The sequence below is a fragment of the Lynx rufus genome, unplaced genomic scaffold (assembly GCF_022079265.1).
Source record: "Lynx rufus isolate CCGP_SWC_20201006 ecotype Redwood Valley unplaced genomic scaffold, mLynRuf1.p SCAF_3, whole genome shotgun sequence".
Classification (NCBI taxonomy): Eukaryota; Metazoa; Chordata; class Mammalia; order Carnivora; family Felidae; genus Lynx; species Lynx rufus.
The window spans coordinates 202,686,547-202,701,063 of NW_025814845.1; the positions used below are offsets into that span (position 1 = coordinate 202,686,547).

Here is a 14,517-nt window from a genome sequence, read left to right on the forward strand (position 1 = left end):
ACTCACATAGGAGGAATTTAAGGATCGTGCACTAATTTCCCATTCAACAACGTATTTAGTCATTCTCTCTCCCAAGAAATATAATCATGACTTAGAACATCCATCCATACCCTGACCTTAAATACCACATCGCTGCCTAGGTGTCCATTTGGGACTGTTTTTCTGAGGTGTACAACTGAGGACCGAGATTGTAATGGAACCGACCGGAAATCCCCGTGCCTCCTCCCATGTGTAGGAGATTGTCAGATGGGGGATGGTAGCAAACTCTGCGGGACAAGATACAGCTGCTTGGTGGCTGAGCGATTACAGGTGGGAGAAGGTTCCTTTCCACCATCTTCTCTGCAGGCTCATGGGAGGGTGATTGTTAAGGGAGCCTAATTTAATCAACACGAGCCAATAAGGCTTCACCCACTTATCTCCTGAAAAATAAGCATTTATTTGCTGTTTACCATTTCCAAGCAATCAGCCAATGTTCACGTTGACATGTGTAGACTTTACAGAATATATATTATTTATGCAAGTAAAAACTTTGCACAATTAACCAATTGCTGTTTACTTCTGTTCCTCCCCTTTGACACAAAAACTTGCTGAAAAGTCTGTCTGCCTTCAGTTGGAACTGTAGTTCATCCAGTTTCTTGGTCGTTTGCCATTTCTCTGTGTGGAAGCACTGAGTTTGTTTCAAACTCCTTCTTCTGTTGGTGCATGTTTGGATATTTCCAAACACATCTTTACCTAGCGTCCACACGTGAATATCTTTGGGCAAATGTACTTTAGAAATAAACAGAGAGTAAGGGATGGGATGATAGGACCGTGAGTATCAGGCATTTTCACAGGGACTCCAGGTGCTCAGCCTTGTTTCCACCCTTCATGCCCGACTGGCCACTTCCTCTGGCCCTTTCGGGCTCCGATAGCCCCCCAATGCTCCTTGGTGCTGACGGGGGAGAGAAATCCTCCAAGTATCCAGTAACAAACCTAAAACTCTCCAATAACATCATCGTAGACAGCCAGCCTTATAGCTCAGTATTCTCCAGGTCAAGTTGAATGCCATATGTCATGAACACAGCCAGATAGATGGCCCCTCCACATGTCCAGATCACACATAATGTCCTACAAGGGGCCGTGAGTGAATGTTTGTGGCTGAGTGTGTATGTGTGCAGGTGTGTGCATTAAAGCCTGCACTCAGATCCCTGGACTGCTTCCCAAGACCTCTGTCCCTTCTTGTTCTTCCTCTTGGTAGCTCTGGCTCTGCCTGTGAGACAAGGGACTTTGCCGATGTTTGTTGCCCTCCGAGGTGGGATGTCCCTGGCTAAGTTGTTGAGCCGGTAGATGTTTTGTTCAGGATGATCCTTTTCCATCTCCTCTCTGTATTTGGACTGGTGAATTAGGACTGCATGGGCGGGAAGAACAAATTCTGTTTTCCTGAGGTTGAATTCAGACTTGGGATGGTGGCTTTCTTGGAAGACTCTCCACTGGTCTAACGTGATTGGTTGCACTGGTGTCTCTTCCACGTGGTCCTCCAAGTCTGGAACTTTGATGCTGGGGTCCGTGTGAGCCCCCCCCTCACCCCCCCCCCTTGGGCTACAGCCATGTCTGCATGGTCAGCCTGGAGTGATGTGGTCTCCCCACTGCCTGGTTCACTCCCATGGTCTCTTTCCAATTCACTCGTCTGGGTGTCAAAGAAGACATAGGCATGTTGGCTCAGGGCAGAAGTCACATCACTGGTGTCATCCATTTTGTACCACTGGCCATTCCCAGCTTTGATGTAACAGAAGTGATGTCCGCTGTGACATTTCCTCCCCGGATGCACCGGCGTGGCATAGAGCCGGTAAATTATCAATCCCGCCTTCTGCTCAGACACGCACTGTCGCAGGTCAAGGCGCTCAGGATATTGCACTTCCTTAGCCAGTTTGCTGCCTGTGGAATCTGAGAATTATTTCAATACCAGCATTAGGTCCTTGGGGCAAGTGTACAAAGTTAACGTCTTGGAAGCAGGTACCTTGTCTAGGCAAGTACTACAATGATAGGCATTTTCACCATCCAGCTTTTCAGGCTTCACCAACTGGAGCAAAGCTTGGCTCACACTGTGAGCTGCCCTGCCATCCAGGTCAGGGTCCAAAGTGCTGGAAACGCCAGGGCAGTGGAGACACTGGATTTGAGACCTCCAGTGCCCTCCAAAGATTTGCCAGATGAGGGTGAGGTCCTCAGACAGAGGGGGTCTTGAAGTCTTGTCCTCACGCAAACGCGCTTGCTGCGTTGGATCCAGAGTGAATATCAGAAACCCATGGGTATCTTCCTGCTTGTGTGTGTGTGTGGAAGGCAGCCAGCAGTTCTGGCGGGGCCGGATCACATGTCCAGGGCGGCAGAGGGCCCGGGTCACGTGAGCCTGCAGAGCACACAGCACGCAGAATGGCTGCCTCCCACAGCTTCGGGAGTGCTCCTGGGACAGCATGTAGCTGGCGAGGGGTGGTGTGTACGTCAGACACTGCAGCGCCGCATTCGCATAGCACGTGTTCCCCAGGTTCTGCAGTCCAGCCCCAACCACAGACGGTCTCCTCCAACTCACAGGTTTCTTTGCGGGGGGCAGACCTATTGACATGGGAGCCCAACCGTTAGGCAGGTTGCAGAGTGTCTGCGATGATGGTGATGGCTTCTGAGGTAGAGTGGGTCCCCTGTGGACTTCAGCACCACCTCTATTTGACCAGCAAGATTTGAGTTTGGGAAAGACATTGAACTGAAACTCTTCTTGGCAGTAGGACAAAACAGCCCTCATGTCTCCAGAAAGAGCTTTCATAGGATCTCCCATGTGGAGCCTCACGTTGCAGAGCGATGCTTCTCTCAGGAGACCTGTCTCAGAATGATAGCTGTGGCCCTCTCCCCAGCCCTTTTATTGCTCGCCCCACCCACACGACTAGGAACACGTCATCCAATCAGCCACAGGCTCGAGGTGGGACTAAGGGTTTTAGGGTGTGGTCCCTCTTCTGCAGAGAGACCACTCAGCCCAGCCTGTCTCCTTCCCCTGCCTCCCTCAATGGATAGACACACATTTCAGCACTTTCTCCACCTCCCTCATTTCCACTGCTCCCTTTCTGGACAGCCTGACTTGAGAGTTTCCAACTTCCCCGTGGAAATCCTTTTTGAGTGTCCACTTTGCTTTCAGAGTAATATCAAGTGAGTCAAGCACTGATGGATATTATTTTTCCTAGGATGTGGAAGATCATTTTGCAAATTGAGTTCGGGTGTCATGTAGGAGGACTTCTTCCCCACCAGCCAGAATGCATGTGGCACCAGCAAATTATTTGGGGATGATTACTGTCCATGACTGTGCTTCTAAACTTCCTGAACTCTCTCCATATGGTCCGTATATACAACTATCATGAAGGTGTTTATAAACATATTTGTCTATCAAGGTGTGGCCTAGAAATGCTAACAAGAGACATCCTGTGGCTGGTTTCATGCTTTGTAAAATCTTTTTTTTTTTTTTTTTTTTTTTTTTAGCTCCCTTCCCAATATGAGTACATATCCTATACCCATCGCTTATTTGCCAAATTTTAACTGGTGCTACTGGGACATTACACTGCAAGGTAGTTTTAGGTTCACTTGTTTCAGGACACGTTTGTTGTGGATTTGTGACATTGATACACAGTTGGAGGTTGGAATTTGGAAATGCAGGGAACAGTGCACCCTCATTTAAGCTGTGGCTTTAATGTGTCAGTATCTCTCACTCAACCAGGTGTCAGAACGGCAGGGTCCACCGAAATTGTGTTTTTCCCCCTCTATTGTTTGTTTTTATTTTTGTACTGTTTGTTTATTGAGAGAGAGAGAGAGAAAGAGAGCACACGTGGGCAAGCCGAGGAGGGGCAGAGAAGAAAGAGAGAGAATCCCAAGCAAGCTCCATGCTGTTAGTGCAGAGCCCAACGAACGTGGGGTTCAAACTGATAAACTGTGAAAACATGACCTAAGCTGAAATCAAAAGAGTTGGATGCTTAATTGACTGAGCCCTCCAGGCTCCCCTTGTTTGTTTGCTTTTTGACTTCAAGTTTTTATTTAAATTCTAGTTACTTAACATGTAGGGTGAGATTGGTCTCAGAATTAGAATTTAGTGATTCATCACTTACATACAACAGCCAGTGCTCATCACAAGCGCCCTCCATAATTTCCATCACCCATCTAGCCCACCGCCCCCCCCCCCGCCCACCTGCCCTCCATCAGTTAAGTTTGTTCCCTGTATTTAAGAGCCTCTTAAGGTTTGCTTCTCTGTGTGTGTGTGTGTCTCTCTCTCTGTGTCTCTCTGTCTCTGTCTCTCTCTCTCTCATCCCTTCCCCTGTGTTCTTCTGTTTGGTTTATTAAATTCGATATATTTTTGAGTGGACAAGAGAATTCTTTCACACATGTTACGATGATCAGGTCCTTTTAGAAAATGAGTAATGCTGGTGCACCATGTAATTTGCAATGACCAAAAAACAAAAAAAAAAATCATATCTGGAAGTCATAACACTTGGGAAGAGGAGCTACAGCTTAAGAAGAGAAGACACCAAAGTCTGTTTCTCCTCTTTGGTAAATAGAGGCCAAGAAATATAGGAGCACTTTGCCTGGCCCTTGTCACTGACTTGGCTTCAGAGGGAATGTGGCCTGAATAGCATCTTGATTTTGACTTCTCATCTCCAGACTGTGAGAGAATAACGTTCTCTCCTTTGAAGCCACCAAGTTTTTGGTAATTGCTTATACAACCTCTGGAGATCAATAAGATGTCTTAACCGGAATACCCTTCATGATATTTCAGTTTTGTAATTGAAAGAGTTCAAATTGACTAAATGGATTTTGGATCTTGAAGACTTAATCAAAAGAAATTAGTTTTGCTTTTTATTTTATCTAAATTGAGGAGGGGCGCCTGGGTGGCGCAGTCGGTTAAGCGTCCGACTTCAGCCAGGTCACGATCTCGCGGTCCGTGAGTTCGAGCCCCGCGTCAGGCTCTGGGCTGATGGCTCAGAGCCTGGACCCTGTTTCCGATTCTGTGTCTCCCTCTCTCTCTGCCCCTCCCCCGTTCATGCTCTGTCTCTCTCTGTCCCAAAAATAAATTAAAAATAAATAAATAAATAAATAAATAAATAAATAAATAAATAGAGGAGAATCTTAGGGAAAATGCCCACAGAGCAGTGCACATTAGCCATAAAGGAAATAGCTTCAGAAATATCCACAAATATAAGTCAACCTGTAGAAATATTGGTATCCAACCTTCTCTTCCTGAGTTGACATCGGCATCACACACACACACACACACACACACACACACACACACACTTAAGTGAACTAAACCTCATGTTTCCCAGATGGCGGAACAGCATGGAAGTTCTCGGCTTCTCTCATCCCTGAAATGCAGCTAGGTCAGCACCAAACCATTTTGGGCACATAGGTAATTGATCTGAGGATTAACACAATAATCTGCACAACTTGAGCTACAGAACTTGGCGGGTACATGGTGTGAGAGGTGAACTGGGGGAGAGAGAAGCCATGGAGGGTAGGGAGCTGTTTTGTGGAGAGAGGACAGAGAAGGGGCGGGGGATGGGGGGAATGTAGAGGGAAAGCACTCCACCCAAAAGTAGCTAGAGAGAAAGAGTAGAAACACCCACCAGTGACTGAACAAGAAAAGGAGAAAGGAGAGGGTTTTAATACCATTATGACTCTATAAACAGGGGCGTGCAGAGTCTGAGGTTTCAGAGGTCAGTGCCTGGCCATGCTCTGGTGGGGAGGAGGGGCGAATCCCCAGGAACAGGCAGTTGGCTCCAAGGAGTCTGTGGGCCACAAGGGGAGAAGTAGTTCCCCTGCTTGGAGGGCATGTGGTAGAGGCCATATGGCTTCCCCACAGGCAAAGATCCCAGTGAGCCCCGGAGAACAGCCACGTTTGCTGGTATTAGAACAAAAATGCCAGAGTTCAGTAAAACCTGGTGCGGGCTGTGTGTTGTGAATTGCCATAATCTCTGAACCTCTGCTGCTGTGCGATTGCATGAACTTTTTCTGAGACAAGCAGGCACCTGGCCACAGTCTCTGAACCTCTGCTGCAGCGGAATCACACGAATGTTGTCTGTGGCAAGGTGGCACCTGACCATTGCTCAGCAAGACCCTGCCCCAGAGAGTCAGAGTGGGTCCAAGCTGCAGGGGCCTCAGGAGTTAAGGGTTTGGAAACACAGCCTCATCTGAGGTAAAACTCAGGAGGGAGGTCCTGCCTGGCAGGCTGACAGCTTGGACACGGGCAGTATAGAAGCAGGGAGTGGACGGACACTGGAGACAGAGAAGGGGTGCTTGATTGAGGGTCGGTGAGAGCATAGAGTTCCTGTGCCAGAAACTAGGAAGTTGGGTGAAGCCATTTACACCTCTCCTGTGCATGTGCATACATGCGCACACGCACCACACGGATCCGCAGCAGTAAGCTAAGCAGCGCCTCCTAGTGGAGAACGGAGCAGTTACACCGAGCCCCGCCCAACTGCACCAACCAAGCCCTGGAGTACCACCAGATGTCACTCCCGCTGCTTAGTGTACGGACTATAGAGTGCTTCATAGTCTGAGTCCTAGGGGAAACGTGAGGTAACTTCATTCGGGTTTCATTGTGTTTACTGGTCCGTCTATTTGTGGGGTTTCTTTCCTGCTTTTGTTTACATTGCTATTTTTTTTCTCCCTTTTCTTTTTCTTGGATAAAGCAAGAGAAAAGCTTCTTTTCATTTTTCTTTAAATTTTTCTTGAAATTCTTTTTACTATGCCTTTTTATTTTTTGGTAATTTTTTCTCTTTCTTCATTTCATTTTATTCTATTTTATATCCTTTTTGTAGTTTTTAAACTTTTTCTTACTTTTTTTTTTCTTTCCCTTTTATCTCTATTTTGTCAAGCTTCTTTCAGCAACCAGACCAAACACACCTAGGGTCTAGATTCCTTTATTTGATTTTTTGTGTTGTTTTTAATTTTTAACTTTTCCATTTTATTAATTCTTTTTCTTCCTGCAAAATGACAAACGAAGGAATTCACCCCAAAAGAAAGAGGAAGAAATGACAGCCAGAGGCTTAATCAATACAGACATAAGCAAAATGTCTGAACTAGAATATAGAACCACGATAATAAGAATACTAGCTGGGCTGAAAAAAAGCATAGAATCCTTTTCTGCAGGGGTAAAAGAAGTAAAAGCTAGTAAGGACGATATTAAAAATGCTATAACCGTGGGGCACCTGGGTTGCTCAGTGGGCAGCTCAGGTCATGATCCCACGGTTCATGAGTTGGAGCCCCGCGTTGGGCTCTGTGCTGACAGCTCACAGCCTGGAGCGTGCTTTGGATTCTGTATGTCCCTCTCTCTCTACCCGCCCCCCACCCCCGCTCATGCTCTGTCTCTCTGTGTCTCTCAATAATAAATAAATTGTTAAAAAAATGTTTTTTACAGGAGTAATACCCAACTCATAGGAGTCCCCGATGATGAAGAGAGAGAATAAGGGGTAGTGGGTTTTTGTGAGCAAATTACAGCAGAAAACATTCCTAATCTGGGGAAAGACCTATCAAAATCCAAGAAGCACAGAGAACTCGATTAGATTCAACAAACACCGACCATGATCAAGGCGTATCATAGTCAAATTCACATAATATACAGACAAGGAAAGAGTGATGAAAGCAGCAAGGGGAAAAAAGTCCTTAACTGTGGGGAATAAGCTTAGGAATTCCCTGAGCTTACACCAGTGGGTTAACAAGGCATAAAGAAATAGAAAGCCACAGGATGAACGCCTCCGAGATTAGGTAAACAAGATTAGGTAAACAGGGCAAAGGCCCCCAGTATTCCTACACAAAGGTGTAGGAATAGGAAATCTCAAGATGAAAACATCCAAGATTAGGTAAGTAAGATTAGGTATTCAGGGCAGAAGCGCCCCCTGATCTAGTACAATAGCAGAAAGCTGCTTTCACATGAAGGAAGGAAGGAAGGAGGGAAGGAAAGGAAGGACAAAAAGAGGAAAACAGGACTTTAGACCACAGAAGGGCAAAATTGCCCAGAGCTGAGCTAATTAGCAAAAGAAAGACGCCTTGTTGATCCTGAGGTAGCATGCTCTGTCTTTCTTATCCCCTAGGCCAGTTTAGGTAAACAGAGGTGGTGCCTCACGTCTGTTGTAAACAACCTTCTGGCCAGTGCCAGGATTTTGTTTTGTATTGACCCAAACCCCTAACAGCACATATCTTCAAAATCCCCTTTCCCTCACACCCATGAGTTAATGTTCACGATTGCATTGTCCCTTTGTGCACATCCATCATGCTTGTAAGCCTCTGATCCTGACAACAATGGAGCAAGGACCTTACTCGGGGCTCTTGTCTCCTCCCAGACATTAGCCTCTCTCTCATTGTAATCCTGCATCCGCTCTCTTTCTGGACAAGAGAGAACTCCAGACCCAGAGTCTATGACACTTAACCTCTATGGGAAGACAGATCAGGGACTCAACAGACCTATCCACAGAAACTTGGCAGGCCAGAAAGGGGTGGCAGGACATATTCAACGTGCTGAATCAGAAAAATATGGAGCCAAGAATCCTTTATCCAGCAAGACTGTCATCCAAAATAGAAGGCAGATAGAATTTCCCAGACAAACAAAAAATAAAAGAGTTCATGACCACTAAACCAGCCCTGCAAGAAATTTTAAGGGGAACTCTCTGAGGGGAGAAAAGATGAAACAAAACAAAATAGACCAAAAGTAACAAAGAGTGGAAAGGACCAGAGAACATCACCAGAAACTCCAAACTCTACAGGCAACACAATGGCAATAGGTTCATATCTTTCAGTAGTCACTCTAAATGTCAATGAACTAAACTCTCCAATCAAAAGAAATAGGGTATCAGAATGGATAAGAAAACAAGATCCATATATAGGCTGCTTACAAGAGATCCATTTTATTTTTTTTCAATTTTTTTTTAATGTTTATTTTTGCCAGAGAGAGAGAGAGAGAGAGAGACAGAGCATGAGCGGGAGAGGGGCAGAGAGAGCGAGGGAGACACAGAATCCAAAGCAGGCTCCAAGCTCTGAGCTGTCAGCACAGAGCCCGACGCAGGGCTCGAACTCATAGACCGCGAGATCATGATCTGAGCCGAAGTCGGACGCTCAACTGACTGAGCCACCCAGGTGCCCCACGAGAGATCCATTTTAGACCTAAAGCCACCTTCAGATGGAAAGTAAGGGGATCGAGAACCATCTATCATGCTAATGGTCGCCAAAGGAACCCAGAGTAGCCATACTTATATCAGACAAACTAGATTTTAAAATAAAGACTGTAACAAGACATGAAGAAGGGCATTATATCATAGTGAAGGTGCCTATCCACCAAGAAGATCTCACAATTGTAAACATTTATACCGCCAGTTTGGGAGCACCCAAGTATATAAATCAAATAATCACAAGCACAATGAAACTCACTGATAATAACGCCATAGTGGTAGGGGACTTCAACACCCCATTTACAACAATGGACAGATCATCTAAGCAGAAAATCAACAAGGAAACAATATCTTTGAATGACACATGGGACCAGATGTACTTAACAGATATATTCAGAACATTTCGTCCTAAAGCAGCACAATATACGTTCTTCTCCAGTGCACATGGAACATTCTCCAGAAGACATCACATACTGGGACACAAATCAGCCCTCAACAAGTACAAAGAGATCGAGATCATACGGTGTGTATTTTCAGACCACAATGATATGAAACTTGAAATCAACCACAAGAAAACATTTGGAAAGGCCACAAATACTCGGAGATTAATGAACATCCTACTGAAGAATGAATGGGTTAACCAAGAAATTAAAGAGGAGATTTAAAAGTACATGGAAGCCGGGGTGTCTGGGTGGCTCAGTCGGTTACGTGACCATCTCAGGTCCGTGAGTTTGAGCCCTGTGTCGGGCTTGGTGCTGATAGCTCAGAGCCTGGACCCTGCTTGGGATTCTGTCTCCCCCTCTGCCTCTGCCCCTCTCCCACTCGCACTCTCTCTCTCTCAAAAATAAGCAAACATTTTTAAAAAGTACATGGAAGCCAATGAAAATTATAACACGACAGCCCAAAACCTCTGGGATGCAGCAAAGGCAGTCATAAGAGGTAAGTGTACAGCAATCCAGGCCTTCCTAAAGAAGGAAGAAAGGTCTCAGCTACACAATCTAACCTGCCACCTTAAAGAGCTGGAAAAAGGACAGCAAACAAAGCCCCAAACCAGCAGAAGATGGGAAAGAATACAGATTAGAGCAGAAATCAATGATATCGAGGAAAAAAAAAAAACGAAAACAAATAAAACCCAGTAGAACGGATCGATGAAACCAGGAGCTGGTTTTTTGAAAGAATTAACAAATTGACAAACCCGTAGCCAGATTGATCAAAAAGAATAAGGACCCAAATTAATAAAATCTCAAGTGAAAGAGGAGAGATCACAACTAACACTGCAGAAATACAAACAAAAGTAAGAGAATATCATGAGCAGTTATATGCCAGTAAATTTGGCAATCCAGAAGAAGTGGACAAATTCCTAGGAATATCTAAATGACCAACACTGAAACAGAAAGAAATAGAAAGTTTGAACAGACCCATAACCAGTAATGAAATTGAATTAGTAATCAAAAATCTCCCAAAAATCGAGTCCAGGGCCAGATGGCTTTCCAGGGGAATTCTACCAAACATTTAAAGAAGAGTTAACCCTTATTCTTTTGAAGCTGTTCCAACAAATAGAAATGGAAGGAAAACTTCCAATCTCATTCTACAACACCAGCATTACCTTGTTTCCAAAACCAGACAAAGACCCCACTAAAAAGGAGAACTACAGTCCAATATCCATGATGGACATGGATGCAAAAGTTCTCAACAAGATACTAGCCAACCGGATCCAACAGGCATTCAAAGAATTATTCACCAGGATCAAGTGGGATTTATACCTGGGATGCAGGGCTTGTTCAATGTCCACAAATCAATCAATGTGATACATCACATTAATAAAAGAAATAATAAGAACCACATGATCCTCTCAATAGATGCAGAGAAAGCATTTGACAAAGTACAGCATCCTTTCTTGACAAAAAAACAAAACAAAACAAAAAAAAAACAAACCTCAAGGAAGTAGGGATAGAAGGATCATACCTCAAGATCATAAAAGCCATATACGAAAGGCCCACCACTAATATTACCCTCATGGGGGAAAAACTGACAGCTTTCCCCCTAAGGTCAGGAAGGCGACAGAAACGCTTTCTCCCTAAGGTCTCACCACTGTTATTCAACATAGAGTTGGAAGTCCTAGCCTCAGCAATCACACAACACAAAGAAATAAAAGGCATCCAAATCAGCAAGGAGGAAGTCAAATTTTCACTCTTCACCGACAACAGGATACTCTATGTGGAAAACCCAAAAGACTGCACCAAAAACCTGCTACAACGGATCCATGAATTCAGCAAAGTCGCAGGATTTAAAATCTTGGGGAAACAGGTTCTATTTACGTAATGGGTTAGAAAAATGCTTAGGGAGGAAAACCACCACCACGGGGCGAAAACGCCCGAGGTTAGCTAGTGAGATACTGTAATGGGATCATGACGGAAACTTGTTATATCACCTGAAGGAAATTACTTTCCAACTGGTGCCAATGTGCCTTGATCACAAACTCCACATGCCCCCAGACCCTTGGCTTCTTACTCACACAAGTTAATGATTACTATGTGACTGTTTGCTCTATGTTCACGTGTGTAAGATCTTGTTTTCTTCATGTTCACTACACGGGTAATACCTCGTGAGCTCAATAAATATGGAGACGAAACCCCTGTTTGGGGCTCTTGTCTCCTCCTGGACATTAGCCTCTCTTGTATTCACTTCTGTGTCCACTCTTCTGCTGCACAAGAGAAAACTCCAGACTCATAGTCTGTGACAAAAATCAATGCACAGAAATGGGTTGCACTTCTAGACACTAATAATGAAGCAGCAGAAAGAGAAACCAAGGAATCAATCCCATTTACAACTGCACCAAAACCCATAAAATACCTAGGAATAAACCTAACCAAACAGGTGAAAAATCTATACACAGAAAACTATAGAAAGCTTATGAAAGAAATAGAAGAAGACGCACACACACACACACACACACACACACACACACACACAGGAAAAACATTCCATGGACATGGATTGGAAGAACAAACATTGTTAAAATGTCGATACTACCCAAGGCAATCTACACATTCAGTGCAATCCCCATCAAAATAACACCAGCATTCTTCACAGAGCTAGAACAAACAATTTGTATGGAAGCAGAAAAGACCTAATAGTCAAAAACAATCCTGAAAAAGAAAACCAAACCTGGAGGCATCACAATGCCAGACTTGAAGATGTATTGCAAAGCTGTAATCATCAAGAAAATATGGTACTGGCACAAAAATAGACACTCAGATCAATGGAACAGAATAGAGAACCCTGAAATGGACCCGCAAACGTATGGCCAACTAATCTTTGACAAAGCAGGAAAGAACATCCAATGGAATAAAGACAGTCTCTTCAGCAAATGGTGTTGGGAAAACTGGACAGCGACATGCAGAAGAATGAACCTGGGCCACTTTCTTAACACCATACGCAAAAATAAACTCAAAGTGGACAAAAGATCTAAACGTAAGACAGGAAGTCATCAAAACCCTAGAGGAGAAAACAGTCAACAGCCTCTTTGACCTTGGCCGCACCAACTTCTTACTCAACTTGACTCCGGAGGCAAAGGAACCAAAAGCAAAAATGAGCTATTGGACTCTCATCAAGATCAAAAGCTTCTGCAAGGCAAAGGAAACAATCAGCAAAACTAGAAGACCACCGACGGAATGGGAGAAGATATTTGCAAATGACATTTCAGATAAAGGGTTAGTATCCAAAATCTATAAAGAACTTATCAAACTCAAGACCCAAAAAACAACTAATCCGGTGAAGAGATGGGCAGAGGACATGAATAGACACTTTTCCAAAGAAGACATCCACATGGGTAACAGACACACGAAAAAATGCTCAACGTCACTCATCATCAAGGAAGTACAAATCAAAACCACAAGGAGATGCCACCTCACACCTGTCAGAATGGCTGAAATTAACAACTCACGAAACAACAGGCGCAGGTGCAGGTGCTGGCACAGAGGTGGAGAAATGGGAACCCTTTTGCATCATTGGAAGGAATGCCAACTGTCAGCTACTGTGGAAAACCCTATGGAGGCTCCTCAAAAAAGTTAAAAAATAGAGCCACCCTACAACCCAGCAGTTGCACTACTAGGTATTTAAACACTACAAAAGTGCTGATTCTAAGGGGAACATGCACCCCAATGTTTATAGCCGCACTGTCAAGAATAGCCAAATTATGGAAAGAGCTCAAAGGTCCATCGACTGATGAGCGGATAAAAGAGAAGTTGGTGTGTACACACACACACACACACACACACACACACACACACGTGCGCACGCACACGCTGGAATACTACTCGGCAATCAAAAGGAATGAAATCTTGCCATTTGGAACAACATGGATGGAACTAGAGTGTATTATGCTAAGCGAAATAAGTCATCAGAGAAACACAAACATCATATAATTTCACTCATATGTGGAATTTATGAAACCAAACAGGTATGCCTAGGGACAGGAAATAAAAGATAAAAACAGAGAGGGAAGCAAACCATAAGAGAATCTTTTTAAAGTTTATTTATTTTTGACAGGGAGAGAGAGACGGAACATGGGTGGGGGGAGGGGCAGAGAGAGGGAGACACAGAATCTGAAGCAGACTCCAGGCTCTGCTGACAGCACAGAGCCCGATGCGGGGCTCGAACTGACGGACCGTGAGATCATGACCTGAGCCGAAGTCGGACGCTCAACTGACTGAGCCACCCAGGCGCCCCTAGAGAATCTTAAATAAAGAGAACAAACTGAGGATGAATGGAGGGACGTGGGTGGGGGGTTGGGCTAGATGGGTGACAGGCATTGAGGAGGGCACTTGTGTTGAGCACTGGGTGTTGTATGTAAGTGCTGAATCACTAAATTCTGTTCCTGAAACCTGTACTGCACTATATGTTAACTAACTTGAATCTAAATAATCATGTAAAAAAATCATCATCTCTTCTAGTGACAGGCTGTATACTGTTTGGCAAAACTCGTAGCGCAGAAAGAAGCTATGAAAATCTGATTTTTCTCAACAGCCATGAATCCCCAAATCACTAAATGGGAATGAGTCCCATATTAGTCCCTCCCATAAATACATGTAGAAGTCTGAGGTGAGAGAGAGAGAGAGAGAGAGAGCGAGCTTCTCCTCTTTCAGGAGGACAAGGCAGTAACTGGCTCCTACTGTTCATTTAGAAATGACTAATATCCCTCTTTCATATGTGGGAACACTGAGAATCTAATTATCCTGTGCTTTTTGAAGGGTATTACAATGCCTTTCTCAGTTCCCCCACTTTATCTCTTGGGCTTTTGTGTGAATATTTCATATAAACATCCACGGTTCGCTAATTTGGTTTTCTATTT

At 44.4% G+C, this 14,517-nt stretch overlaps 1 pseudogene; it reads right to left on the reverse strand.

Annotated features, from left to right (window-relative positions):
- Positions 1 to 461: 461 nt before the first annotated feature.
- On the reverse strand, positions 462 to 2,837 carry LOC124520769 (ubiquitin carboxyl-terminal hydrolase 17-like protein 6; annotated as a pseudogene).
- Positions 2,838 to 14,517: the final 11,680 nt, after the last annotated feature.